At 43.4% G+C, this 27,500-nt stretch overlaps 1 protein-coding gene across 15 annotated transcripts in view; it reads left to right on the top strand.

Annotated features, from left to right (window-relative positions):
* Positions 1-12,053: 12,053 nt before the first annotated feature.
* SYTL2 (synaptotagmin like 2) overlaps positions 12,054-27,500 on the top strand; it is a 272,074-nt gene continuing 256,627 nt past the window's right edge. For all 15 annotated transcript variants that reach the window (XM_030200133.1, XM_030200137.1, XM_030200136.1 and 12 more), the window contains exon 1: positions 12,054-12,113. The gene's annotated coding sequence lies outside the window, so the exon portion shown is untranslated. The remainder of the gene's footprint in view (positions 12,114-27,500) is intronic.

Raw genomic sequence — 27,500 nt, 5'->3', positions numbered from 1 at the left:
AGCATTTATATACACATATCACACACAGAATAGGCAACACAAATTTGTATTCCGATAACTAGTATTATTATTGAGGATTCACACACCTGGCAGATGTTGTGTGATGGATTTGACACTGTAAATATGGAACTCTTTTTCCAAGAACCTAGAATATGTATTGGCGCAGGATGTAGCCTGTTCCAAGCAGTGTGGCCTTATGTATAGTTCACAGATTGTGATTTGGTCAGTGCTCAACGTCTGCAGGTGTTTTTCTCAGAGACACAAGTTTTCCATTCAACTATGATCTTAAAATGTTTATAATTCATAATCTTTGCCAATAGTTTGATTTTGCAATCTCCTGGTCTTACCACTTCAATGATTGAGGAATGGTGGAGGGGTGGAAAGAGCTACCTCCTGCCAAAGGAGTAAAGACCCTGAAAAAACTAGTGTCTATTTCCAAAACTTGTCCACAAACTGCTGAGAGGAATAATAGCAGATGCATTCCAGTACTGCTTGGAAAGAAACAACCTACTTCCATTGGACCAAAGAGGACAAAACACCAGAGGCATTAAGCATCAGCTTCTGATTGATGATCCTGAGGAGAAGCCAGACCAAAAGTGTTTCAAACCCATTAAAAGATTGCCGATGTGTGCAAGACTGGAATATAATATATCTGTGAATGAGAGTGACATGATGGGTGGCAGATTGACTTTCACTTGTTCCACCACAGGACCTTTTCTCCTCTTTTAGGTCCTGTAGTTTGAGATTAGGGATCTCTCAAATTGAGTTGTCAGTGGAGGGGATGTCATGTGCCAGTTATTGATTGGTTGGCTTCTCTCTGATGGGAAAAGCTTTCTTTCCTCTAGCAGGAAAAGGTGAGCTGGTAGGTTCACATTCACTTAGTGAAGTGGGGCATACTGGACCAGTGATCTTCTATTCCCCAAGATCTCCAATGAAGTATTCATATGTTTATTTATATCCCTACTTATTTATCTATTTATTTTCTTTCTTTCTTGTGCTCTGTTGTTCAGGTAACGGATGGAACAGCCCACCCTCCATCTCCCGCAACCTGCAGAGGCTTTCTAACTCTTGTAATGTGAAGGAAATAATTTGTTTCTTTCTTTCTTTCTTACCTTTATTAGTATTGTTTGTTAGTTACTTAGGGGCCCTTTTACTAAAGCTTAGCTTAGTGTGTGCTAAGTGCTGCACAATCAGAGGGCAACTATAGTAACTATATTTCCAAGAATTCTAGATACTCACGTCTACATAAGCACCACTGAAAAAGCAACCAACTTTCCTGCACCCACTCACTAACAGATCCCATTCACCTGTACTAGCAGTAGCAATCCCCAAGGTTGATGGCCCCAAAAGACTGGACTGTCCTACAGTGAAGCTGGACACCCCTCTTAGGAGGAAGAAATGAGACTTGAGTATACAACTACAGTTTACATGCACCACAGAACACGAGCCTTGCAGGAATAAAATACCTAGATTTGTGGTTTATAATAGACTAGTAAAAAAGGCCCGTTTCTGACAGAAATGAAACGGGCGCTAGCAAGGTTTTCCTCGGAGTGTGTATGTTTGAGAGAGTTTGTGTGAGAGTGACTATGTGAGAGAGACAGATTGAATGTTTGTGGCTGCAAGTGTGTCTGTTAGAGAGTGTTTGTGTGTGAGATTGACAGTGTGTTTTGAGTGGATATGTGAGCCACAGCGAGAGTGTATGAGAGTGAGAGAGTGTTTGAGAGTGACTGTGTGACACATAGTGAATGTGATCCAGTGTGAGACATAGCGTGTGTTGTAGACAGTGTTTGAGAGTGAGAGAGACACAGAGTGAGAGAACCCCCTCCGTCTGCCTGTGCCACTGTGTTGTCGCAGGATCCCTCATCTCTCTGTCTGGTCAGTGTTCCCCCCTCCTCCTCTTATGTCTCCCTGCTGCCCTCCTGTCAGGGCTGTGGATCCCCCATCCCCCTTCGTCTGTGCTGTGAGGACCCCCTCCCCCGCCTCCATCTGTGGTCTCTGGACCTCTTCCGGCCCTCATCCTCCCCCTCCTTGTGTCTGAAGTTTTGCTTAAGAGACTTTTGGGGAGGTGGGGGGGGGGGGGCGCTGTGGACAGTACTGGGCAGGCACTGTAGTTTATGCAGTGCCAATGATATTCAGCACTGACCACCCACATTGGTCACTGGGTTAAATTAGGACAGCTCAAAATTGCATAACTCTGATTATCTTCAAAATCCCCTGATCCCCTCCTGCCACCCCCAAAAGCTCCTGCTCTTCCTATGCTTTCCCTCCAGCCAGCCAGACCCAACACCTCATCCCTCCATGGGCTGCCATATAGTTCTGTTTTTGGGGGGGGGGGAGATCCTGCTTAGCGCCTCCACACGATGCACCCCCCCTGCCGCCATCCCACCCACCGCGATGCAGCCAGCCGCCGGCCTCCCACCCATCATCGCCATCGCACCCACCATCGCGTAATTTTGCTGGCGGGGAACCCAAAATCCCGCCAGCAGAAGTCCTGTGTTGTCTGACTCTGACTGACTCCAGCGATCTTCGGCGTTGGTAGCCTGTGCAGGGTGGGGTTGTGTGTGTCTGACGTCCTGCACTTGCAGGACGTCAGACGCACAGAAGCCCTGCCTGCAGAGGCTTGCAACGCCGAAGATCACGCAGTAGTCAGCAGACAGGACTTGTGCTGGCGGGGTTTCGTGTCCCCCGCCGGCAAAGCAACACGACGGTGGGTGGCTTGTGGGGTGGGGTTGCACCTCCTGCATTCTGCAGCTTTGGGGGTGGGGCAGCGCGGAGGGGCCATGTTGTTGCGCCGGGGGGGGCGTCATTTTTGCTGCATGAGTGTCATTGCTCCACCCCCTGCGTCATCACGTTTGACGTGTGGGCGGGGCAGACACTTATGGAGCAAAAAAGTGGTCTCAGCCGCCTCACTTTCGAACGTTGGGAAAGTGAGGCTTCAATGGAGCGTTGGAGGTGCGTTTTATATAGAGAGATGCTGCTCAGAAAGTACAGTATAAAACACTACAGAAAGCATATTAGCTTATATTAGCATACTAGAAGGTATACATTTACCACCATAACTCTTAGACATCTACATTTTGGTGACTTTTCAGCTGAAAACCTATGAGTCAATATTCAAAAGCATAGTGACCAAGCAGTATATTTGGCTTGCCATGTAACCACATGACAACTGCAAGAATGAGTTAAAAATTTCAAACCAGATACGAATATGTGGATAGCCACGTGCAAATTTTCACACATAAGCTGTAAGTGATGCCATTCTAAATCAATTTGAGCATCATACCTAACTGAAACAAAATGTATGTAAGCAACTAAGTATTCATATATAGTGCTGCCTGTTCACTGTTGATAGATTAACCATATGCAGATCAAGTGTTCCAGCCTGATATATATCAATGAATGCAGCCTAGCTGTGATGGGTGGCAGGGTGGAATTCATCATCTCTAGCCACTCCTTCTCTTGGAGCCAGAGGAACCTTGCCTTATTTTTAAATCCTCCATCCCACAAGGATAGGAGGCTCCCTGATTGAATTTGCAGCGGAAAGACCACCAGGCGTGGTTCATCTCCTTCAGATTCAGGGCCCCCCTTATCATAAGGGAAAAGCTTGTCCTCTGCCAGGGAAAACTGAGTTAGTACAGGTGCACATCCTCCAGGGCTTCCTGGATTGTTCACACTGCTTCCTTCTGCCACCTTCCTCCATCTACAATGAGAAATTTATGGAGCTTCAAAGGAACACATACCCTTCTTTCACCTATTGAACAAATCTAATTCCTTTATTGCAAAATCAAAAACAGAACAATAAAAATCACTGCACTATCAAGGAAGGGACTAGACTGATACAAAATGTGTCCCCTAGATCACAGTAAGTGATGTGGAGGGGCATTTTCGATATGGTGTCTAAACCCAACTCAAAACGTCCAAAAATCAAGTGGTGAACATGACCATGTTCAAATCTGAAAAAACATCTATCTTTTTGTTTCAAAAATGGCCATTTCCTAGTTGTTTTTAGACATTTGTGCTCAGTGTGTTTTTCTTTTGTAACCATTAAAAAAAAAGTCCAAGGAAAAAACACACAAAAACAAGCCATTGGGGGGGGGGGGGGGGGGCAGCATTTTTTGTAGACTGGCACCACAGCCATCCCAGCAGAGCAGTGGGGCACCCTAGGAGGCGCTACAGTGGACTTCATATAAATGGTCCCAGGTACACATCTCACCGCTACCCCCTTATGTCTGCAGGTGTCATCTATATGTGGTTACAGTAGGTTTTTAGTGGATTTTGAATGGCTCACACTTTCCACTACAAGTGTAACAGTTAGAGTGGGATATGAACCTGGATTCCTTTCTCTAAAATGCACTGCACCAACCAGTAGGCTTCTCCAGGGACCTGCTTACTGCTCTAATAGGATTGGCCATAACATCTGAAGTTGTCATAGAGGCTGGTATGTAGTGTTTCTTTCACATCTTTGTGAGGTGGGAGGAATCGGTGAGCACTGGGGGAGTAAGGGGGGTCATGCCTTAATCCCTCCAGTGGTCTTCTGGTCATTTAGGGCACATTTTTATGATTTAGTTGTTATTGAATGCAGCAAAACCAAAGAGGAAAAGGAATCCCTACGTATACAACTGTTGAACCAAAAAGAAGGTGTGAACCCCTATATTTTGGTTAGTAGTTATTGAAACAGGTCCAGACCAAAATGCCCAACTTTTAAACCTGGACGTTTATGCATTGTTCCAATATGGCAGAAAAACACCCAAGTTATGGGGACGTCCAAATCCCACCCTCAACTCACCTCCTTGTGATTTGGATGCACTGCAGATGAACTGCATAGAAAAACGCCTTAAAAATGTGTTTCAAAAATAGCAATTTGGACGTTTTTGCAAGAGAAATATCCACCTGCAGCTTTGTGCCATTTTCTAGATGTTTTTCTGTTAGGAAAATGAGCCCCATGGAGGGGCATAATCGAAAGGGATGCCCAAATTTTGTTGAGGAAGCCCTTGCAAAACATCCCAATGGAGGGGCGGGGAAACCCATATTATCGAAACAAGATGGACATCCATCTTTCGTTTCGATAATACGGTCGGGGACACCCAAATCTTGAAATTTTGGTCATCCTTAGAGATGGTCGTCCTTAAACTTGGTTGTTTCTGATTTTCAGCGATAATGGAAACCAAGGACGCCCATCTCAGAAATGACCAAATGCAAGCCCTTTGGTTATGGGAGGAGCCAGCATTTGTAGTGCACTGGTCCCCCTGATATGCCAGGACACCAACCGGGCACCCTAGGGGGCACTGCAGTGGACTTCATAAAATGCTCCCAGGAACATAGCTCCCTTACCTTCTGTGCTGAGCCCTCCAACCACCCCTAAAACCCACTACCCACAACTGTACACCACTACCATAGCCCTTACAGATGAAGGGGGACACCTAGATGTGGGTACAATGGGTTTTGGAGTGCTCGCTGTTTCCTCCACAAACATAACAGGTAGGGAGGGGGATGGGCCTGGGTCCGCCTGCCTGAACACTGCACCCACTAAAACTGCTTCAGGTACCTGCATACTGCTGTGATGGACCTGAGTATGACATCTGAGGCTGGCAAAACATATTTTGAAAGATGTTTTTTGAGGGTGGGAGGGGGCTTAGTGACCACTGGGGGGGGAGTAAGGGGAGGTTATCCCTGATTCTCTCTGGTGGTCATCTGGGCATTTCGGCCACTTTTTTGTGCCTTGGTCGTAAGAAAAACAGGACCAGGTAAAGTCGTCCAAGTGCTTGTCAGGGGCTCCCTTTTTTTCCATTATGGGTCAAGGAAGTACATGTGTTAGGCACGCCCAAGTCCCGCCTTCGCTACTCCTCCTTTACGCCCCCATGAACTTTGGCTGTCCCTGTGACGGAAAGCAGTTGGGGACATCCAAAATTGGCTTTCGATTATACCGATTTGGACGACCCTGGGAGAAGGACGCCCATCTTCCGATTTGTGTCGAAAGATGGGCATCCTTCTCTTTCGAAAACGAGCCTGTTAGTGACATAGTAACAAAATTATTATAAACAAACACACAACGTCCACTCTTTCTCACCTTCGGATTAAGTGTATTTATAACAGACTCTTAATGGATTCAGACATATAGTTTGGCATAATACTTTCTTCTATTTTACAAGTGTTGACAAAGAGTGGCATTTTCAATATGACATTTAAATCTGACTTTTAATGTTTTGCTCAAAACATCTGAAATTCAAGAAGCGAAAATAGCAATTTTCAAAACAGAAAAATGTTTATCTTTTTGTTTCGAAAATGGCCATTTGCAAGATGTTTTTGTGCTTAGTGTGTCTATCTTTTTGAACCATTTTTGACAAAAAAAAAGTTCAACTGCAAAATGCACAAAATAAAGCCATTAGGATGTAGAAGGAGCCACACAGACATCCTAGCAGAGCAGTGGGACACCCTAGAGGGCGCAGTAGTGGACTTCACATAAAAGGTCCCAGGTACACATATCACTGTTACCCCCTTATATTGTATGTTAAGCCCTCCAAAACCCATCAGAAACCTAATGTACCCCAACTAAATACCACTATAATAGTCCTTATGTCTGCAGATGTCATCTATATGTGAATACAGAAGGTTTTGGTGGTTTTCGAGGGCTCATACTTTCCATCACAAGTGTAACAGTTTAAAGTGCGATATGGGCCTGGTTCTCCTTCTGTACGGTGCACTGCACTGACCACTAGGCTACTTCAGGCCATAACATCTGAAGTTGTCATAGAGGCTGGTGTGTACTGTTTCTTTCACATCTTTGTGGGGTAAGAGTGGTCAGTGATCACTGGGGGATTAAGGGATGGGGAATCGTGCCTTAATCTCTCCAGTGGTCATATGGTCATTTAGGGTACCTTTTTACGACTTAGTCATTATTGAAACAGGTCCAGACCAAAATGTCCAACTTTTAGCCCTGGACGTTTTTGCTTTGTTCCATTGTGGCAGAAAACCATCCAAGTTTTCAGAGATTTGCGATTTAGCCACTCTGGTACAGTTTTCAACCTGATAAATGTAACCATCTAATGCCTTAGTTAGCCAGATTGATCCTTTTGAAAAATCTATTAAAATAAAAAATGTAATTAAGATAAACAAAGAGTAGATAAAGCACTTAGACTTACAAAGTTTCATAGTAACCTATGGAACTTTGTTACTCTAAGTGCTTTGAAAATGAGTCCCAGTGTGCCAAAGAACTTGTTGAAAACCAAATTACCTGCAATCAACAATATATCTGAGGAATTTATGTAGAATATAGGTGGTGAAAAAGTTAGATCTTTCACAAATGTGATGACTCAAGTAATGAGGTATGGATCTTCTGTACCAAAAATGTGTGTTAGACTACAAAGAATGTTATCTGATGAGTGGTGGAGAGATTACAGAAGGGTGAGTTCTTTCTTTCATGTGTGGTGAACTTGCCTGGTGATAATATGTTGTAAAGAAGAAATGTCTTGGATATGTAATTGTATGGGTTTTTGTTTTCTGCCCTGAAATCCAATAAAAATAATAGATTTGCCTTTTCTGGCTACTTTTCCCCAATAAAAAGTGTTATATTATTGATAAAGCTCATTAATGGCATTATCATGGATTAGCATGGGTTAACATGATAGCACATTAGTAGTTCTAGCTGCTAGATTGTACGCTGTCTGGGGCAAGGACAAGCCTGCTATACATGAGTTTCAATTGGCCTTGAACAGAATTTGGAAAGGCAATTAAAACCAAAATACAAATTTGAAGAAATACAGCCATGTTTCTGCATGCCACTCAGAAACCAAGTTCTGCAGCCATGAAATATTTATTTATTTATTTTATTTGTTACATTTGTATCCCACATTTTCCCACCTATTTGCAGGCTCAATGTGGCTTACATGGTACCGGAAAGGCATTTACCGATTCCGGTGTGAACAGTACAATGTGTTGTTGTGGTATGATGAAGATCATCTGGCAGGGCCACAGTGAGGATAGTCGAGCAGAAGAGTAGAGGTATGTTAATTACGTGCTTTAGTTTTCTTGTTTAGCCGAGGTCAGGCATTTAAATAGGATTGGGAGGGTATGCCTTTTTGAACAGGATGGTTTTTAGTCTTTTCTGGAAGTTTAGGTGGTCGTACGTCGTTTTCACGGCTTTTGGTAGCGCATTCCACAGTTGTGTGCTTATGTAGGAAAAGCTGGATGTGTAGGTAGATTTGTGTTTAAGACCTTTGCAGCTTGGGTAGTGTAGATTTAGATATGTTCATGTTGAATCAGATGCGTTTCTGGTTGGTAAGTCAATTAAGTCTGTCATGTATCCAGGCGCTTCGCCGTAGATAATTTTGTGAACCATGGTGCAGATTTTGAAGGCAATGCGTTCTTTGATTGGGAGCCAATGTAATTTTTCGTGGAGGGGTTTTGCACTTTCAAATTGCGTTTTTCCAAACATGAGCCTAGCTGCCGTGTTTTGAGCGGTCTGAAGTTTCTTTAAGGTTTGTTCTTTGCATCCTGCATAGATTCCATTGCAATAATCTAAGTGGCTTATTACCATTGATTGTACCAGGTTGCGAAATGTTTCCCTTGGGAAGAATTGTTTCATGCGTTTGAGTTTCCACATTGCGTGGAACATTTTCTTTGTAGTGGATTTTGCTCGGCTCTCCAGTGTTAGGTTACGGTCCAATGTAACGCCGAGGATTTTCAGGCTATCTGAAATAGGAAGTGTGTAATCAGGGGTGTTGATACTTGTGGGGTTGTCTGTGCTGTGCTGGGATGTGAGAATGAGTCAATGTGTTTTTTTCTTTATTAAGTTTTAGTTGAAATGCATTTGCCCATGTATCCATGATGTTCAAGCTTAGCTTGATTTTGTTGGTGATTTCTGTCAGATTGGTTTTGTAAAGGATGTATATCATGACATCGTCTGCATAGATGAAACGGTTAAGGCCTTGATTGGATAGGGACTTGGTTAGTGGGGTCATCATTAGGTTGAAGAGGGTCTGTGATAGCGGTGATCCTTGTGGTACACCAAAGTCAGCTTTCCACAGTGATGATATGTTTGAGTTTGATTTTACTTGATATGTTCTGGTAGTTAGGAAACCCTTGATCCAGCTGAGTATGTTTCCACTAATCCCGAGCTTGTCTAGTAGTCTTATTAATATATTGTGGTTTACCATATCGAAAGCGCTTGACATGTCGAATTGGAGGAGGAGTATGTTTTTGCCTGATGCTATTTCTTGTTTGGATTTGGCTAGGAGAGTGAGTAGTACTGTTTCGGTGCTATGAAGGGGGCGAAACCCAGACTGTGATACGTGAAGTATTGAGAATTTACTGTGTCTGGAAAAAAGTGAGCCCCCTAAACATTTTGCAATAACAACCTCAAACCTGCACAAATAAATTTTCCATGCGCAAAATAACATCTATTTGCATCACCAATGTCAAATTACATATGAATCCCTTATTTAAGAAATTTTTAATTTTTACAAACTGCAGTCAAAATCTCAGTTTCCGACATAACTTAATTACTTACTCACTGATGTCATCAGTGATGCCATTGCGCATTGATAAACAAAATGTCAAACAAAGATTGAGTTTTAATTAAAATACTCAGAGTTGAAAAGGATTTGGTGCTAAAAGATTAGATTTAAACATTCGGACTGTTTCATTTATTTATTAATGTGATTGCGCACTATTTTCTTTATTATTACCATCTTTTATATCTATTATTATTTTCCACATAGATCTTAGCTCCATTTAAATGTTGATGACGCTACGTTTTTCACACACATCAATATTCAACAATATTGTGGTAAGCAGAGCAGTGCTCTCTATATGTCACCAATACTGTATGTTTTTTTCAGTTTTAACAATGTTTTAATTGAACCTTTTCTGTGTACTTCAGTTTAATTGTTTGAGAATTCAACAGTTGTAATCTTGTTTTACTATGGTTTTCCACATTTCTGTAATATTTTTATTTGTTACTTCTACATGTATTGTTTTACTTTAAAAAAACTTAATTTTTAATATATATGTCTTTTATTGTTAGATCCCTGATGCAAGCACTTGGTCGCCGAAAAACGGACCACGTCAGGTCTAGTCAATAAAGATTTGCCTTTGTCCTGTTCCTGAAGGTCCACTTGTGCTTTTTGTTTTGCTTTGGTCTCCAATTGTACTCGGAATCCTCTTTTCTACTTTAGTGCATGGTAAGTGCCATGCATTGACTGCAGTGGTAGTCACATACATTCTTCACCCATAACTTGCCCAGTTCCTGCTCCCTCATACAGCATGCAGTTAATGCATGAATTAGCACAGGATAACCTTCATGCCGCCACAGTAACATCACACTTCTGCTGTAACAGCACATGCAATTTCTTGTGTTAACTGCTTAAAGCATTTTAGGAAAAGAGCCGCCAAGGTGTTGTTTTTTTTTTTACCTGCTGGAAAATTTTGTAGAGAAACATCTATTTCAGCCAAGTATTTTGCAAAATGATTTAATGGTAAATTGTTTCATGAAAAAAGAAAAACAATGAAATTTCTGTTTGTTGCATCTGTGAACTTCTTCTCTCTGTTGCATAAATATTTAGAGGTTCTTTTCCTAAGCTGCAATAAAAAAAAAGTGGCCTTAATGCGCCCTTACATGGGTTTTTTCTGTGTGCTAAGGCCATTTTTACTGCAGCCATAAAATGGTTGATTTTCTTTTTTTAAAAATTAATGGCCATATGCTAATGTTGCCCTTACCGCGCAACCATTAAAAAAATTACTGTGTGAGCACTTACTGCCACCCATTTTGTAGGTGGTAAGGGCTCACGTGGTATTCCTCTGCTAATCTGTTACTGCATGCTAATGTAGATGTGCTGTTTAATGCAGAAATGCTCATTCTCCGAGGACAAGCGGGCCGAAAAAAAAAAGGCAAAAATACCCACACAGGAAGGCACTGCAAACAAGAGAGAAAATACACACTGAGCGGAGAACACAATGATGCGTCCTCCCTGCTCTCTGGAAAAACAAAGGCTGAGGAACCTATGCTTGTGCATTAGGTGGGAAAGCACCAGTGCATGCACGGTGGGACACTGCTAGAAAGTTCTAAGTTGATCTCGCAAGTCAGTGTCTACACTTGGCTCCATCAGATGACTTCACCCAGCTGTGAGAATACTTGGCCTAATGTCCTCGGAGAACATCTGCTACAGGTGATTTATTTTGCTCTCTCCACCCCCTGACACATCCCCTCAAAAATATTTTTGTAGCATGCAATTAATGCGTACACATTTGGCAGTTACTGCAAAATGTCTGAGTGTGACCTGCTGTACACCGTTTTAAGCTGTGTTAGGCATACATGAGCCCCTAATGCAGCTTAGTAAAGGGCCTCTTAATTTGTCAAACTTGAGTGAAAATGTACAATTGATATATTCCCCCCATCAAATATTAGGGAATATTTGCCAAACTATCCATTAAATTAAAATTGTAAATAATCTAGATATCTTTAAGGCTACCAGTTTGCATTACAATAGTAGTTTTCAAATCCAGCCCTGGTGCCCACGCAGGTCAAGTTTTCCGGATATCCACTGTGAAGCTGTAAGAAATAGGCTACTTTGCATATGTAAAGCAACAACCCTTTGTAGGGCCCATGAGGACTGGGATTCAGAACTGATAAACAAGAAAATAATGGGACAGCATGTGTCATTTCTGCCACTTCCTGTAGCTTGGGGTTTCTTATAGATAAGTGACAACCAGTCTGAAAGCTGAATGTTCACAAGCTAGAGCTGGGAAAAAAATGTTTGCATAACTTGCTATGGCTACTTCTTCACACTCCAACACCAGAGTGCTTCCTTGTATCAAAATCCCCTTCCTTCCATCTCCTACCGAGCTGCTGCACCTGCACACACCCATAAGTGAGTACAAAGTATTTCTCCAGGCCTGGGTTAAGTCTAGGGAAGTGACAGACAAGTGGCTAGTGAGAGAGCCAAGGCGCGGAAAGCTGTCACTCACAGAGCCCCAGGAGAAGAGTACCTCCCTGATTGGTGCAGGCTTTCCGGGGACCGCCCTTCTCAGCTGGAATGGAACTTTCTGTCTTTAACTCTTATTCAAAGCTGCGAGCAAGCACCGAGGAAGGAGGGAGTCAGAGCAGGGAGAAGAACGAGGTAAAGTAACTCCATTAGTAGTATCTTCGGTTCCACGCAAAAATAGGGTTAGAGGGTTATTACTCTGCAATACTTTTACAAAGGAACCATGGAAATTTGATGCTGGAAAGTTAAATTAGACAAGTTTGGATGCAGGGAGGTGACGATCATTCGACTTTTCCTAAAGAGCTTGGCTTGTTCAGACAGGAAAAACATTTCCAAAGAACCTTTGCATGACCAGGATCAACGCACAAGCTTACAAAACAGCAGAAATAGGCAGTGGTAAAATTATGAAGTGGGTGAGACGGACGGTCCAATGTTGTCAGAATTTGAGATACACTAACACAGCTTAACATGTGCGATTGCTAGTGTTGACAGAAAAAGTGTTTAGAATTTTCTTCAGGTGTATTTGTTGAGATGAGGAGTAGATGTGCAGGGAAGGGCAGCCAGCCTGAGAGTTATCAGAAAATGTAGCTTGGGACAAGTTATATCTTTCTGCTATTGAAATATTTACAGCAAAAGTCCTAATGTTTGTCTGTTTTGTAAGAAGTATCTTTCTCACTGTATTAACATCTGGATGAGTCAGGGGCAGTAGATCACCTTTTTGTTTGGGGGAGGGGGCAAGGAAACCAGTCTGTGTGGGCAAAATCTTATGGGCCACAACCCTGTGACCCACCCTTTCCCAATACCTGTGGGATATGTAGCATGTTATAAAGAGCTCAGAGGTTACTGCAGTTCTATGAATGCTGTTTTTATTCCTCCCTCAATTATTACAAAATAGTAATCTTGTGGTGCTTTCTAGGTCTGAGGGATGGGTGTGTAACAAATTTCCAAATATAACATAGACATATTTCAGGAGAATAAAATAAACTAAAACAGAACTTTGAGCCCTTGCATAGTAGTAATTGGGTATGTAGAATCATAATGACAGGGTTATGATGAATGATTTTTTGCAGACCTAAGCACCTATGGCAGCTGTAATATTTATCAAGCTATTTTCTTTTCTTATTTTACTGTTATATAGTATACCTAGACTAGAGGGCTTATATCCTAATAATAAGCATTTTTCTCATAGATGCAAAATAGGAAAAACTCTAATTGATCTGATCCAGATATAGGTGTTGTGATCAATAATTAACACAGGTCATGCAGCAGGTGAGGCATACTTTATTGCCACAAAACTTAATCAGTTTGGGGTCCTTTTACTAAGGTGCGCTGACTTAGCGTGTTCTAATTGCGCTAATTGATAAGATGCCCTTAGGAATATAATGGGTGTCTTATCATTTAGAGCACGCTAATCATTAGTGTGTGCTAAATCCATTAGCGCACCTTAGTAAAAGGACCCTTGAATTACTTGAAAAGTTGATACACAATGCTGTCTAGTTATTATGAAAACTTTGGCCTGTCAATGTGAGTGTTCGGGTAGAAGAATTTAAAAACAGCTTTCTTTCTGCTTCACTCTGCATGTTCTTGAGAGTCCCAGTGCTGCACCTGGTCTGGTCTTGGTGTGTCTCAGATTACAGTGAGTGTAAAAAGTGAACAACTCTACCCATAGTATAATTGTGTAATTCAGAAGACTTCCAAAATAGAGATTATTCACCTACTGCTGGTAATGAAGGGTGTATGCTAGCAGAAAGAAAGGAGCAATAAACTGCTACATAATTCTTAATAAGCTTAGAAATTGCATGGTAGAAGGACGACTCAAAGATATGTTTCCTTTTCTCTGATCTAATGAAAGTTAGCATGGAAGTCTGAGAATAAAAATGGTTAGGAAACCAAAATCACAGTTCCAAAGTGACTTTTTCTTGGTCTCCCATACTAATTTTAAGCCAAACTTGTGCCATAGTTCCTGAGTTCCAGACAGATTTCTCTAGTGTGAGAGTATTTTAAAAACTTACTGTGTATGTTCTGTTACTTTATAGACAGAAAGCAAATATTTCAGATTTTCTAAATAAAAATTGACATGACCACTATATGACAACCAAAACAAATTAGCAGATATAGGAAGGGTCCTGGCTAAAAATCGCTCCCTCTTCAATCTCCTCCCCAGCTGAAACCCTCTTTTCTGTGCAGTCCCTAATATACCTAGTGGATCCTCTACCATCCTCTCTCTCTCATCCCCACCCTTCTATTCTTATCACACCTTCAGTCAAGCATCCTCCCTTTTTTTAATGCGCCTCCCCCTTTGTTGATCCCTAACTTGCCCACAGCTTCTCTTTTATATCTGTCATTTAGTCTGCTGTCACCCTTCTTCCCCCCCCCCCCCCCCAACAGCCAGTTCCTTTCCATTCGGTTTCACCCTCCAACATTTTATTTGCCTTTCGCTATTGCTGGTACTGCTGCCTGAAGACAGGTGCAGTGTGGTGCATTCATGAACCCATTCAGATGTTAGGGGAGTGGGTTCAGGAGCAGAGCATGTACTGGCTCACTGTAGCCTACACACTTTCAGAATTGACAGCAGCTGCCACATCCACTGCTTCACCAAGACATGGTCCAGGGTGGGGTAGGGGGATGTAGAGGAGAGAGACAGATGACCAATTGCTTTCAAAGTTTGTCAGATTTTCCATTTTTAAATGCTAATGACTCTACACAATACTAACATGTTAATATTTCCTAAAAAGTATAGGGGGTCAAAATAATTGCTTTCTTTGGTTTTGTTTTCCCTAACTTGTTTACTGCTTGCCAGTTCTATGGTGGTATTGCATATTTTGTAAAATGGCCTTTTGTTGTATTTTAATCTTAAATTTTTTTCACATTGCTGGATATTTTAGCATCTTAGAAAATATGGTTCAGGTAGATATTTCAAAATACTCGGGAGTGTACATGGGTATATATTTAAAAGCAGCATCTTTTTGCACTTGTGATAGAAGTTGAAATAATATCATTAGGATCATATGACTTTATAAAATATATTGAATTAGATTCTATAAATGGTGCAAAAAAATTGATTCTGAAAAATGTTTAAGCTCTGAGCGCTATTCTATAAAGTATCTGCATCCTTTATAGAATAGCGCTAGGTGCTGTTCAAGGCTATTCTGTAACTATGCACTTGAAGTCTGGGAACACCACTGTCCACACCCCTTTAATTACATGCTAAAGGAGTTCCATGCTCGGCGTTATAGAATATGAATGATGTGTGCATAACTGCCAATTAATGCCAATTATTGGTGCTGATTGGCTCAATCAAGTTGCATGTATAAATTGGCTATGTGTTCTGATTTGTGCACACAACTTTAGTTGTCGTATATAGAAGCTGGGGGATTATGTATATTTCATTCTTCAAGAAATTTTAGTGGTTAAAGATTTTGAAACAATCTCTTAGGGGTACGTTTAGTAAGGTGCGTTAGCGTTTTTAACACGTCTTGATAAATGCTAACGCGCCAATACATTCTTATGGGCGCATTAGCGTTTAACATGGGTCAACCATTAATGCAAGTTAAAAATGCTAACACGCCTATAGCTTGCCTTAGTAAACACAGCCCTTATTTAGTAATTCCCAAGATTATGAGTATAAAGGAACCAGGGATGCTACTGTGTTGGTAATTGTCAGAGTCCTGTGCTCCTATTATACTGATATGTGTACAATATGAACAATTGAAGAGAGAATTGATAGCAGGAGGGCTGTGTCTAAGGAGGTGGGGGTAACACTGACACATCTTGTGATGTTGGTCACGTCACGTCACCCTCTTCTTTCTCAGGTAAACTTAGATTGTGAGCTCTTTATGGATAGGGAAATACCTATTGTACCTTGCTTTCTATAGAAACATAACCAATGTTTAGTTAAATGAGCACTTGTTTGTTTCTTTTCCCTCTCTAGGTATTTGTGTATGTATGTATATATGTATATACTAGTAAAAAAAACCCCGTTTCTGATGCAAATGAAACGGGGGCTAACAATGTTTTCTTCTGTGTGCATGTGGGAGTGTGTGTGTCCCTGCCCTCTGGCCTCTCTCTCCCCTCCCCCCTCTGAGTCCTTCACTGTTACAGAGCCAGCGATTTGATTTCGTGCTCTGCTGTTTTCCTTCACTGACTGTGTTACAGAGAGGGCGGGGCAGACACTCATAGGGAAACCGGATATCTCGCCCCCTTCACACTTCCGGCTGGAGGCTTCATAGAACGTTGGTGTTGCCTTTTATATATATATATATATATATATATGTATATATATATATATATATATATATATAATGTGTGTGTATAATGCATGTACGTATTAGGAATTTTTTAAAGGTAGCCTAAGAAGAATCAGAGCCAAGAAACAATCAAGCTAATATTTTCCAGCATCCTTGCAAGTTCTGGAGATTCTGCACTTTAGCTTAAAATTGATCGTTTTTCATCATTTGGAAGTAAAAAAGAAAATGTCCATGTGTTCAAATTAGGAAGCAACACCATCATTCTGGTACTGAACAGTTTTTCTTAAACTTTGGGGGGGGGGGGGGTGCTTTTACTAAACTGTGGTAAAAGGGGACCTGCGCTAGGCTGTCTTTTTTGCTGGAAAAGAAATGGCTGTGTGGTAAATCAGGTGGTGGTAAGGGCTCCTGCACTAACCTAGTGGTAACTGGGCAGCGCCGTTACCACTAGGTAAGCACTGGTGCTACAAAAATAGTAAAAGGGCCCTTGGTGTATTTAAATTCAATTAAAGAAGACTAGAGTGGATTCTTTTTCTTTCATCCAAAGTGTAAAATGTCGGATAAAAAAAAGACTTTTAACCCCAGGCATCAGGAAGGGCAGGGCATCCAGCGGTAGCAATGCACTTGGCCAGTGCTTTGCAACAAAAACTACTGTTAGCACAGAACGTGTAGGTCTAATTTTACATAGAGATTAATTTGGAGACTAAACAGAATTGATGAAATCAAAGAAATATTTTTTTCTGTCCTACAATCTTCATCTTTGCATGAGAACATCATTATGCTTGCTGTGAGTAGATTATTGCTTTTCTTTCCTGGATCTTGTGGCCATATCAAATACACTGAACACTGTTTTCATTGGAGAAAGGGAGAAGGAACCTGCTAAAAGGAGGTTAGGCAAGATGTTCAGTTAGGGCCATAAATAGGAGAAAGAGCCCGGGGGGGGGGGGGGGGGGGGCAAGAGGGGTGATGGGAAAAATTACTGTTATGCAAACTTTAGTTGGCAGCAGATGAAACACCAGAAAGAGTGCCATTCTTTTGCTGTCATCCAGGTTGAAAAGGGGGTGGGAGAGGGAAAGACTGAGGATCAGAGTGAAGGGGGTGTGTAAAAAGAGACCTCTTATGCCCTGGGTCCTGAGTTATGGCTCTCTGTTAAGTCTCAAGCACCAGATGTGTTTAGTTGCATCATGAATAATGATACTTGATGGCACACAGTATCAACAAAGATGATACATTCCGGCACAAATGGAGCACTCTGTGAATAATTCCATATGATTACTTCATATTGATTGTGGCAGATACTCATATGCTGGTCTGCCTGGGGTTGGAGTATTCATAATTTCTGAATCACTGTAATTCTGATGCCCAGGTATTCTGTCTTTAGGAACTAGTTTTCTGATTTTGTAATTAAGACTGGAGTTGTGGTAATTGGAGCCTTTGATTATGATTATTTATTTATTTATTTTGTTACATTTGTACCCCGCGCTTTCCAACTCATGGCAGGCTCAATGCAGCTTACATGGGGCAATGGAGGGTTAAGTGACTTGCCCAGAGTCACAAGGAGCTGCCTGTGCCTGAAGTGGGAATCAAACTCAGTTCCCCAGGACCAAAGTCTACCACCCTAACCACTAGGCCACTCCTCCACTCTTGCACTTGTATCTCACATTTTCCCACCTATTTGCAGGCTCAATGTGGCTTACAAAGACCTGTTATGGCGTTGCCATACCAGGGTAAAAGGTACAGTTGTGTTATAAAGAGATCAAGGCTATTAGAGAACAACTAAGCAGACATTTATAGAAAGGCGTCATTTGAAGTAGGGGTGATGTGGTGAGGTGTTCTAGTTAGGCTAAGTATTCTCATGGTAGGCTTTGTTGAAGAGGTAGGTTTTCAGAGATTTACGAAAGTTAGTGATTTTCGTTAATTGTCTTCAGATTTGTTGGTAGTATATTCCACATCTGCAGTGTGATCTCCATTTTAGTGGGCTGCTTTTATCATACATGCTTCACATCCAGTTCAATGTTGTTTATGCTTATGATTGATTCTAACCTCAGCAACTGATGAATTATTCTTTTGTCTTGAATTGGATGATTTTTGTTTATAGTTTCAGATCAGCAAAAGGAAATTACAAAACACACATTTTGGTATTCATGAAAATAATCTTCCAAATCAGAAGAAGGGAATACAGAAATTGCAGTTCTCTGAAGACAAGCAGGCTGCTTGTTCTCACGTGTGGGTTGACATCTGCGGCGGCCCAGGAATCGGAAGATTTTGCAAGCAAAATAAAACAAAGTGTTCTAGAGATCCACCGTGCGACTTCCTGCCCACCGTGCTTTTTTTTCTCTGCGGTGAGGTGCGGTTCAGTTTTCTGTTCGCTCCTCTCTCAGGCCCAGGAAGAACTTCTTTTTGATTTTTGGCTTTTGCCTTGTTTTATTCTTTTACTTTTGTTAAAAAAAAAAAAAAAAAAATATATATATATAGTTTCCCATACTTTCTTTTGCTTTTATTCCCCTTTTTAAGTTACCTCTCTTTTTCAACGTGGCCGGCCTTTTACCTTTTGTGCTCCTCTTTTTTTGGCACAATTGCGTTGTTTGATTTTGCCGAACCCGTTTTTCCTTCCATGTCATCGAAGACACCCAGAGGCTTCAACTGTTGTACTCGGTGCGACCGGACTATCTCACGTACCGATACCCACGCCCGGCCATAGCCCAGCCGCTTGTAGTCTGTGTCTTCGTATGAAGAAACGGACGCAAGCTTCTCGAGAGGTCCAGTGAGAGAAGGTTTTTGGGGCCTGGTCTGGTCCCTCGACATCGACATTGGTACCGAGGTCGTTGGTGTCGACATCGAGAGGAGCATCGATGTTGGGAGCTAAGGTAATGGCTGCTGAGAGACCAACTTGCGCTGGGAGCAGTGAGGCGTCGAGTGGGTCTCCACCTGCCTCGAGGCCTCCTGTTATGCAGGCCCCCCAGGACCAACCTTTGTCCAGACCCAGCCCCGAGGAGACGTGAGGATTCCATGTCCTCATCAGTACTGAGGAGTCTTGATGACGGGTGTCGAGTGAAGGCGAAGAAGCACTGTCATCGTTCTCCTTTGAGACACGGTACCGGGAGCTCCGGGGCATCAAGAGAATCAGCACCCGAGGAACACTCCCCCTCGATACAGGAGGTGCTGATGTGACAGTCTCCTAGCAGCCCGGTACCTGCTCCCAAGCCTCCACAGATTCTGACACCGCCTGTTCCATCGGCCCCGCAGCCTTCTCTGATGGCGGCTCTCGACGAGTGAATCCGGGCTTTGTTTCCAGAGCTTCTGGAGGGACTACTGCAACAGTCAGCTGCGGTGTTGGGGGGGTGCTTGCGCCTACTGTACCATCTGCTGCAGCGGTGTCTGGCTCTTCTCCTGTGGAGCAGACAAAGCCCTTCAGACAGTCCACCCAGTTGTTTGTTTCTTTTGATCCCAACAGGATGGGAGTTGCTATCGGGAAACACACAATCTCCAATTGGCTAGCAGATTGCATTTTCTTCACTTATGCCCAAGCTGGGCTGACTCTGGAGGGGCCGTGTCACAGGTCACAATGTTAGAGCCATGGCTGCGTCAGTGGCTCACTTAAAGTCAGCCTCCATTGAAGAGATTTGCAAGACTGCAACGTGGTCATCAGTCCACACATTCACATCTCACTACTGCGTTCAACAGAATAACCAACGCGACAGTCGGTTTGGGCAGTCAGTGCTACAGAATCTGTTTGGGGTTTAGAATCCAATTCCACCCCCCTAGACCCATTTTTGTTCTGTTCCAGGCTGCACTCTCAGTTAGTTGTTTTTGGTTTCAGGTCAATCTCTGTTATGTCCTCGCTGTTGCGAGACTCAATTGACCAAGTTCATTGTTTTGATTGAGCCTGGATGCTAGGGATACCCCACATGTGAGAACAAGCAGCCTGCTTGTCCTCAGAGAATGCGAAGATACTTACCTGTAGCAGGTTCTCACAAACCCGCCCACCTCCCCTTTGGAGTTGTTGTTAGTTTATGTGCTTTTTGATTTAACTGAAGAGGCACGCTCACACAATGGGTGGGAATTTGTCCGCGCATGCGAGGTGCATGCTGTTCGCACGCCAGAAGACTCTGGCAAAACTTTTTATTTTTGGTGGGAAAAATTCCATTTCCTGGGCCGACGTGGGCGTCGACCCACATGTGAGAACAATCAGCCTGCTGTCCTCGGAGAATACCTGCTACAGGTAAGTATCTTCGCTTTTCCAGAGGCTGTGTGCCTTTGCATAGTTTTCAGATTTAAATTTAATTTAATAATGTATTCCAGGAGAAATTCTGTACAAAAAAATTGAAAATTCTGCACACAGTTATTTTAAACCTCTGCAAAGTTTATTGGTAGTGTTTTGTGTAGAATTCTCCCATCGTCCCTGAAACCCTTTCCTGCCTGTTCCTTTCTCAGGCTCCATCCTCCTCAGTTCTCTCTCTCGCCCTCTAAATCCCCACAAGACCCATAATTCTGTCTGCCCCCTAAGTCTTCTCCCGCATGCAGTACTCCAGGGTCTCTTTCTTTCTCATCTCCTCCCAAGCTATCATTGTTTCTCTACTGCACACCCTCAGATTTGATTGCCCATATAGGAATGGCACACCTTCAGTGGAGTGGAGGAGTAGCCTAGTGGTTAGTGCAGCGGGTTTTGATCCTGGGGAACTGGATTCAGTTCCCACTGCAGCTCTTTGTGACTTTGGGCAAATCACTTAACCCTCCATTGCCCCAGGTACAAAATAAGTACCTGTATATAATATGTAAACTGCTTTAATTGTAACCAGAATCTCAGCTTTCTCTGCTCCCCAGTCCCTATGGCACACACAAACCATGGTTTACATAAACAGTCCAAGCTGGCACAGGAGGAGGAAGTGACCCAATGTGCACAGGGACACTTCCTCCTTGCTGCGAGAGCTCGGGGGGGGGGGGGGGGGGGGGGGAGCAGAGCTGCTGCTGCCTGTGCTGAATTCACAATAAGTACAGAATTCTTTGCAATTTGTACGCTGCACAGTTGTGCAGAATTCCCCCAGGAGTATAATATGCTACCACTACTAGGCTTCCAGGAACAATAATGTAAACTGGAGAATGTCATGTATGTGCTATTTTGCTTATTTTATTAATCTAAGGTCAGAACAGTTCTAATGCTTAGAACAGTGGGCTGAGAACTAGGGAAACCTGGTTCAAAGTCTCCTGCTGCTGCTGCTTGCGATCTTGGGCAAGTTCCTTAACTTCTGTTGCTTCAGTTGCAAGCTTAGAATCCCTGCTATTATAACTTGTTTTTTAGTTTGAGTAAGAAAATCCTATATTCTTTTTTTTTTTTTTTTTTTTTTTTTTTTTTTTTTTTGTCACTAGACTACCTAAAATCTTTTCCTTTTCAGTTAGTGTGTGAATTAGCATGTGGTAACTGTTAGTACACTGGCATGACAGCATGCATTAATTTACACACCACATAGTGTATTATGGGACAGGGAATGTGCATGGACTGAGCATTGCAGTTAATGTGCAGTTACCTATCGAGTGTTGTCGCTAGTGCAGATGGCATGGGTGTATTTACCAGTGGTCCCTCTAAGAAGCCACCTGCTGCCTGCAAAGCTTTTTTTGGCTTGAGTGCCAAAAATAGCCCAACAGCCAAAAAGAGCAGGAGGATGTCCCCCAGAGCTATCTGTGGAGTGGGGGGAGGGGTCTCTCAGAGCTATGTAAGGAGCAAATTTAGCAAGCCATAGTGTATTGGCAACAGGTTGGCAAAACACAACAAAAAGAACACTATGCTGCTTTCACTCATCTTCTATTTATTTTGTTTTATTTACCACTTTTTCTTGGCTGAGGGATACAAAGATTGTCTGTCTCCCTCTCTCTCTTCCTAAATAAAAAGGTAAAGCAAGAAGGGAAGGGGGTTGAAAGAGGGTTGCAGAGAACTTTCTCCAGTGGCTTCAGATACTTATACTACAGACTGGCTGAGAAGGAGGCGAAGATCCCCATCCCCAACATGCGACCACACAGAGAAAAAATCGATTCCTTTCCTTTTCTTTAGCCCGTGGGGAAAGCTTCTGCCCTCACTGCAAAGTTGGTAATTCCAACCTGCTGCACTCCAGTAAAGGAAAACTGAGGCTCTGCAAGTGAGAAGCCTGATGAGGTCCAGAACAGGACAGGTTTCTCCCTCTCTGGGAGCTGCCCAGATGAGCAGAGAGGGAAGAGAGAGCCTGCCATGCATACAGAGTGGCAGAGAGAGGAAAACTCTGAAACCAGCCACTGTAATTGAGGGCAGGGAGCAGAGGCACAGGAAGCGCTCAGAGCTGAGGTTTCCTCCCTCCCTAGCAGCGCCCAAACATGTCCACCTGTGAGCTCTACACCTGGGCTGCAAGCGCTATACCTGCTCTCGGGGCATCAGTGGAGGGGAAAACAGTGAGCAAACTTTGACCAAATGAGAGCGATGCTCCCCATTTGTATAAGCGATCGCTCATGCGCTCACCTTAGGACATTTTCAGTACCTGTGTTCCCGCTATCTACAACTGCACTTACCACATGGTAAACGTCTGTGTTGTAACTGTGGGAACATGCTAGGAGTGCCACTAACATTTAGAGTACGTGCTTTGCACCTATTTATTTACTTGGATTTTTGCTCACATCTTTTTCAGTTGTAGCTTAACCTAGTGTTGGTTAAGTGCAAAACTGTACTACAGTTTAGTGAAAGGCTGTTACATAAGCTTATACAGCTTGATTAACATTATCTGCTGCTAGGATCATTTTGGGATGAATTCAGATTAAAATTCTCATGTCCATTTTAAAGAACTGTTTAATTATGAATTTGAAGTTCTCATAGTGTTCTTAATAGAAATGATGCACCAGAATGTAATTCTCTGTGTACTGTACTATTTTTCTTGATTTGGATGTTGGGTTTAATTACCCATTATACTTCAAATGTAATTCATGTTCAACTTGGGTTTAATTACCCATTATACTTCAAATGTAATTCATGTTCAACTTGGGTTTTCAAACCTGAGTATTTCCCTTCCATATAGGGCTTCCAGCCTGATGCTAATGTTTTGATTGTGCTTCTCATCTTTTTCTACTTTAGTCCAGTCTCTCCCAGGCATCCTGCAGTGTCTCCTCTTCCATCCCTGGGCTTGTTACTTATGGTCTGCCACCCCATTGCGTCAACTGCTGTATTTAATATTAGTCAGTTGAGGAGCTGTCTAGTGTTAGGGCAGAAAGTTGAAAACAAGGACATTCAAGGTTCAAAGCCCATTTATGCCTCTTATGAACTTGAGCAAGCCTTTCTATCCTTCATTGCCTCAGGTACACAGTTGCATTCTGGGGACAGTGAAATACATTCAGGCATAATAGGTAACTCACCTTGACCTACCAATAAAACAATGTGAGCTAAATCCAGATAAATCAGTATGCCCACCCATTTAGAATGCTTACCTTTTTGGGTAGAGAAGTCTGTGTTTTAGTGGGAGGGGTGGGATTGGGTATGGAGAGAGATTATTTCTATAATGTTTACATGTTTTTTTTTTTTAATGCTTCTCTCAAGTTCATGTTGTATTGTTATAATGCATTTTAATGTTGTCTTATTTTGTATTCTAATAAAGTAAAAATTCCACCTTTCTCCAATGTACAGTATGGATATATTATACAGTATGGTGCACACTGTTCATCCTCTGTAAATACAACAATACTATCCAATAGCTTAGCACAGTGTATTGAAACTAATTCGAGACCTTCAAGGAAACCTTGCTAGAGGGCAATAGGTGGGAAAAGACATGGTGATCTGACTATAGAAAGAAGTTTCAGAAAAGATCAGGAAATGTTTAATTCCATGTTAATGAGTGCTTGGTAGTTGATTTATTTCTTTGCTTTTGTACTGCTGTTTCTGGATCCTTGTTCTTGGAATGGCCATTACCAAATTTGATTTCTTTAGTCTAAAGCAAGGTTGTCCAACCTCAGGCCTTGAGGGCTGCTATCCAGTCAGGTTTTCAGGATTTCCCCAGTGAATATGCATAAGATCTGTTTGAATGCACTGCCTCCAGTGAATGCAAATAGATCTCGTGCATATTCATTGGGGAAATCCTGAAAACTCAACCTGTTGAGGGCCGAGGTTGGACACCCAGTGGTCTGAAGGCTTAGAATGCTTTCTTCAAAGCGTCCTTTAATGCAATAAAAATGTGCTGAACATAATAGAATGATAAAAAGGGAATAAAACCTAAAACTTGCTTGAAGTGAAGTCTTTTGGTTTCTTGCCAGTACTGTCATTATTATTTCTTATTAGAGTTTTAATTGCCTTGAGCTCAATAACCTGAAGAACCAGAACATGTTCATTGCATCAAGAAAGGTGACTCTGCTCAGAGTGCTTAAAAATGCCTCATAAATAAGGCAAGAATGAAAAATGTGAAACGATGCCATACCTCTTCTGTTACAATCCAGATTTTTGAAGAATTTTTTTTTTTTCTTAGCTTAGGGTGCATGTGTATGTGGCTAAGTGAGGCCACACAAACAAATACAGAACACAAAAAGATGTTATCAAACATCTTCTCAGTTCAGAGACTGTTGCAGCTATAAAGTTTGTGCAAAAAATGATTTACCTAGTTGGGTTAGATCCGAAGGAGAACAAGATCCTGATGGGAAAACAACCAGCGAGAAATAGTGAAGTCCAAAACATGAAGTAATCACCACTGTTTTATTTAAAATTGAAGTTCCTTGTCATCAAGCAGATGCAGCCATTACAGATGGGTTGTGTCCATCAACCAGCAGAGGGAGATAGAGAGCACACTTTTTTCAGTGCCTCATACCAGGTTGCTCCACTGCCTCTCTTCAGTATTCTCTATCTCCCCTAGCAGAGTGGCTGCAGCTTCTTCGAGCTCCATCTAAAATCTGCCTGGAGGTTGCTCCTGTGCTTTTGCCAGTTGTTAGCAGGGCTGTTGGAGGCTATAGCAGCTTCACTTTAAAGGCACATAGGTTCGCCCTTTCCCTGCCTTACCCATACCTCCATGGATGTGGACACATTGCTTAGCTTTCCCTGTCCTTCCCCACCAACAGTGGATGCAGGCACACAGGTTCACCCTTTCCCTGACTTTCCCACTCACCTGAGCCTCCGGAGTTCTATTTACCTCTGCTTTCCTCACAGCATTAAAAAAAAAAAAAAGTTGCGTCGCGCTTTGGCGCTTAGATGCTGGAACAGAGGTTTTTCCTTGCCTTTTTCTGTGGGACCGGAGCTGTGATACTCGGTCCAGTGAGGTAAAAGTGTTTTCTGACTCCTCCAGGGTGGGCCCGCGATCGGGGTGATTTTGGCGCGAACCGCCATTTTGAATTTTACTGCCGTTTTCGGCGATGGCTGCGGAGACAGTAAAGTGCTGTTCCAAGTGTGGCAAGCGCAGATCAGCAGCGGGGCTCTGTAAATCGTGCTGTACAGACGTTAGAGCCGGCCCGAGCATGGCGAGCGACGATTCTTCGCGCTCTGAGCTGGCAGTGGGCGCCATTTTGAATTTACCACATGGCGCGACCTCCGCTGAGATGGAGAGTCCTGAGCCCGGGGGGAGGCCTTGGAGTGAGGCTGATATGGGAGCTACTAGCCCCGGCAGAGATCCGGGTGCCCAGGGTGAGTTTTTCTTCCCTGATTTTGTCTTATTAATGCATAAAGCATACATGCTTAAAAGAGCTCTCCCACAAAGCCCGGCACGGGCCTCTTCTAATGCCCCCCCCCCCCCCCCCCGGTGGATTCTAGCCTGGGTATGCCCTCTGAGGCATTATTCCCTGATAATTGGCAGAATATGAAGCGCAGAAGGGCTCATTCCCCTTCAGAGAGTGCTGCACCTCCTTCCCCCCCCCCCCCCCCCCCCGTGGTCGGGCTGCGAGGATTCGGAGGACTCTGGCAGGCCTTCATGGTCTGAGGAGCCAGAGTCTGGTGCAGAAGTGACTCAGGATCTGGACGATACCTCCGCGGTGAGGATTTTCCACCGTGATGAGCTGCCAGCGCTTATTTCTGATGCCCTGCAGGCTCTCTCTATTGAGGACCCTGCCAGTGGCACAGCCTCCTCTGTGAATCCTAGGATGGCTAGTACCAAAAAGCCTGCTCGAGCCTTTCCTTTGCATGACTCCATCCAAGAGCTTATTTCGGCTCAATGGGCTGACCCCGAGGGACCTTTGAAAGTTTCCAGGGCTATGGGGCAATTATACCCTCTGAGTGAGGAGCATATGGCTCGCTTTGCTATGCCTAAAGTGGATGCCGTAGTCACAGCTGTGACAAAGAGAACTACCCTCCCTGTTGAAGGAGGTGTTGCCCTGAAGGATATTCAAGACTGTAGACTGGAATCAGCACTTAAACGGTCATTTGAAATTGCAGGTCTCACTATTCGGGCATCTGCATGCAGTTGTTATGCTGCTAGAGCCTGCCTGGCTTGGTTGCAATAGGCAGTGGAACAGCCCGGTGATGGAGCGGAGCCCTTTTCAGATGTGGCTCCGCGGATGGAGTCGGCCTTGTCCTTTCTTGCTGACACCCTTTATGATATTGTCAGAGCTTTGGCTAAACACATGGCAGTAGCAGTGGCGGCTCGCTGTCTTCTTTGGCTACGACATTGGGCGGCGGACATGGCCTCTAAGCAAAGGTTGGTGAAGTTGCCCTTTCAAGGCCTTCTCCTGTTTGGTGAGGAGTTGGAGAAATTGTGAAGGGCCTGGGTGAGGATAAACCCCAGCGCTTGCTCGAAGATAGGCCTCGGCCTTCCTCTAAGGGTGCGGCGGTCCACTCCTCTTACAGACCTCGCTTTCGTGAAGCTCGAAGGTACTGCCCGGGGCGTTCTGCTGGGTTCACTTCTCATGCCCGTTTTCAGCAGAGGAACTCCTTTCGCTCGGACAAATGTTCCACAGCCACTGGCTCAAGGCCTGGAGTTCAGGGGCGACCCTCTCAATGATGGTGCGCCGGCCCTCTCCTCGAGTCCTGTCATCGGAGGATGTCTTTGCCGAGGAGTGGGCCAACATTTCCTCAGATCAGTGGGTCTTGGACCTGATCAGAGACGGTTACAGAATAGAATTCGACGCCCCTGTAAGAGACGTGTTTGTGGAGTCCCGTTGCGGTTCTGCCGTCAAACGGGCGGCGGTAGAGGAGACTTTACAAGGTCTGATTCAGATAGGGGCCGTGTTCCCGGTACCTCCCGCCAAACACGGCTGCGGCCGCTACACCATCTACTTTGTAGTGCCGCGAAAAGGAGGGTCTTTTCGCCCTATTCTGGACTTAAAAGAATTAAGTCCCTGAGAGTGCGGCATATTCACA

Source organism: Microcaecilia unicolor, chromosome 4, assembly GCF_901765095.1.
Source record: "Microcaecilia unicolor chromosome 4, aMicUni1.1, whole genome shotgun sequence".
Taxonomy (NCBI): Eukaryota; Metazoa; Chordata; class Amphibia; order Gymnophiona; family Siphonopidae; genus Microcaecilia; species Microcaecilia unicolor.
The sequence above is the reverse complement of the archived record's forward strand: the minus strand, read 5'-3'. Positions and strand labels throughout refer to the sequence as shown.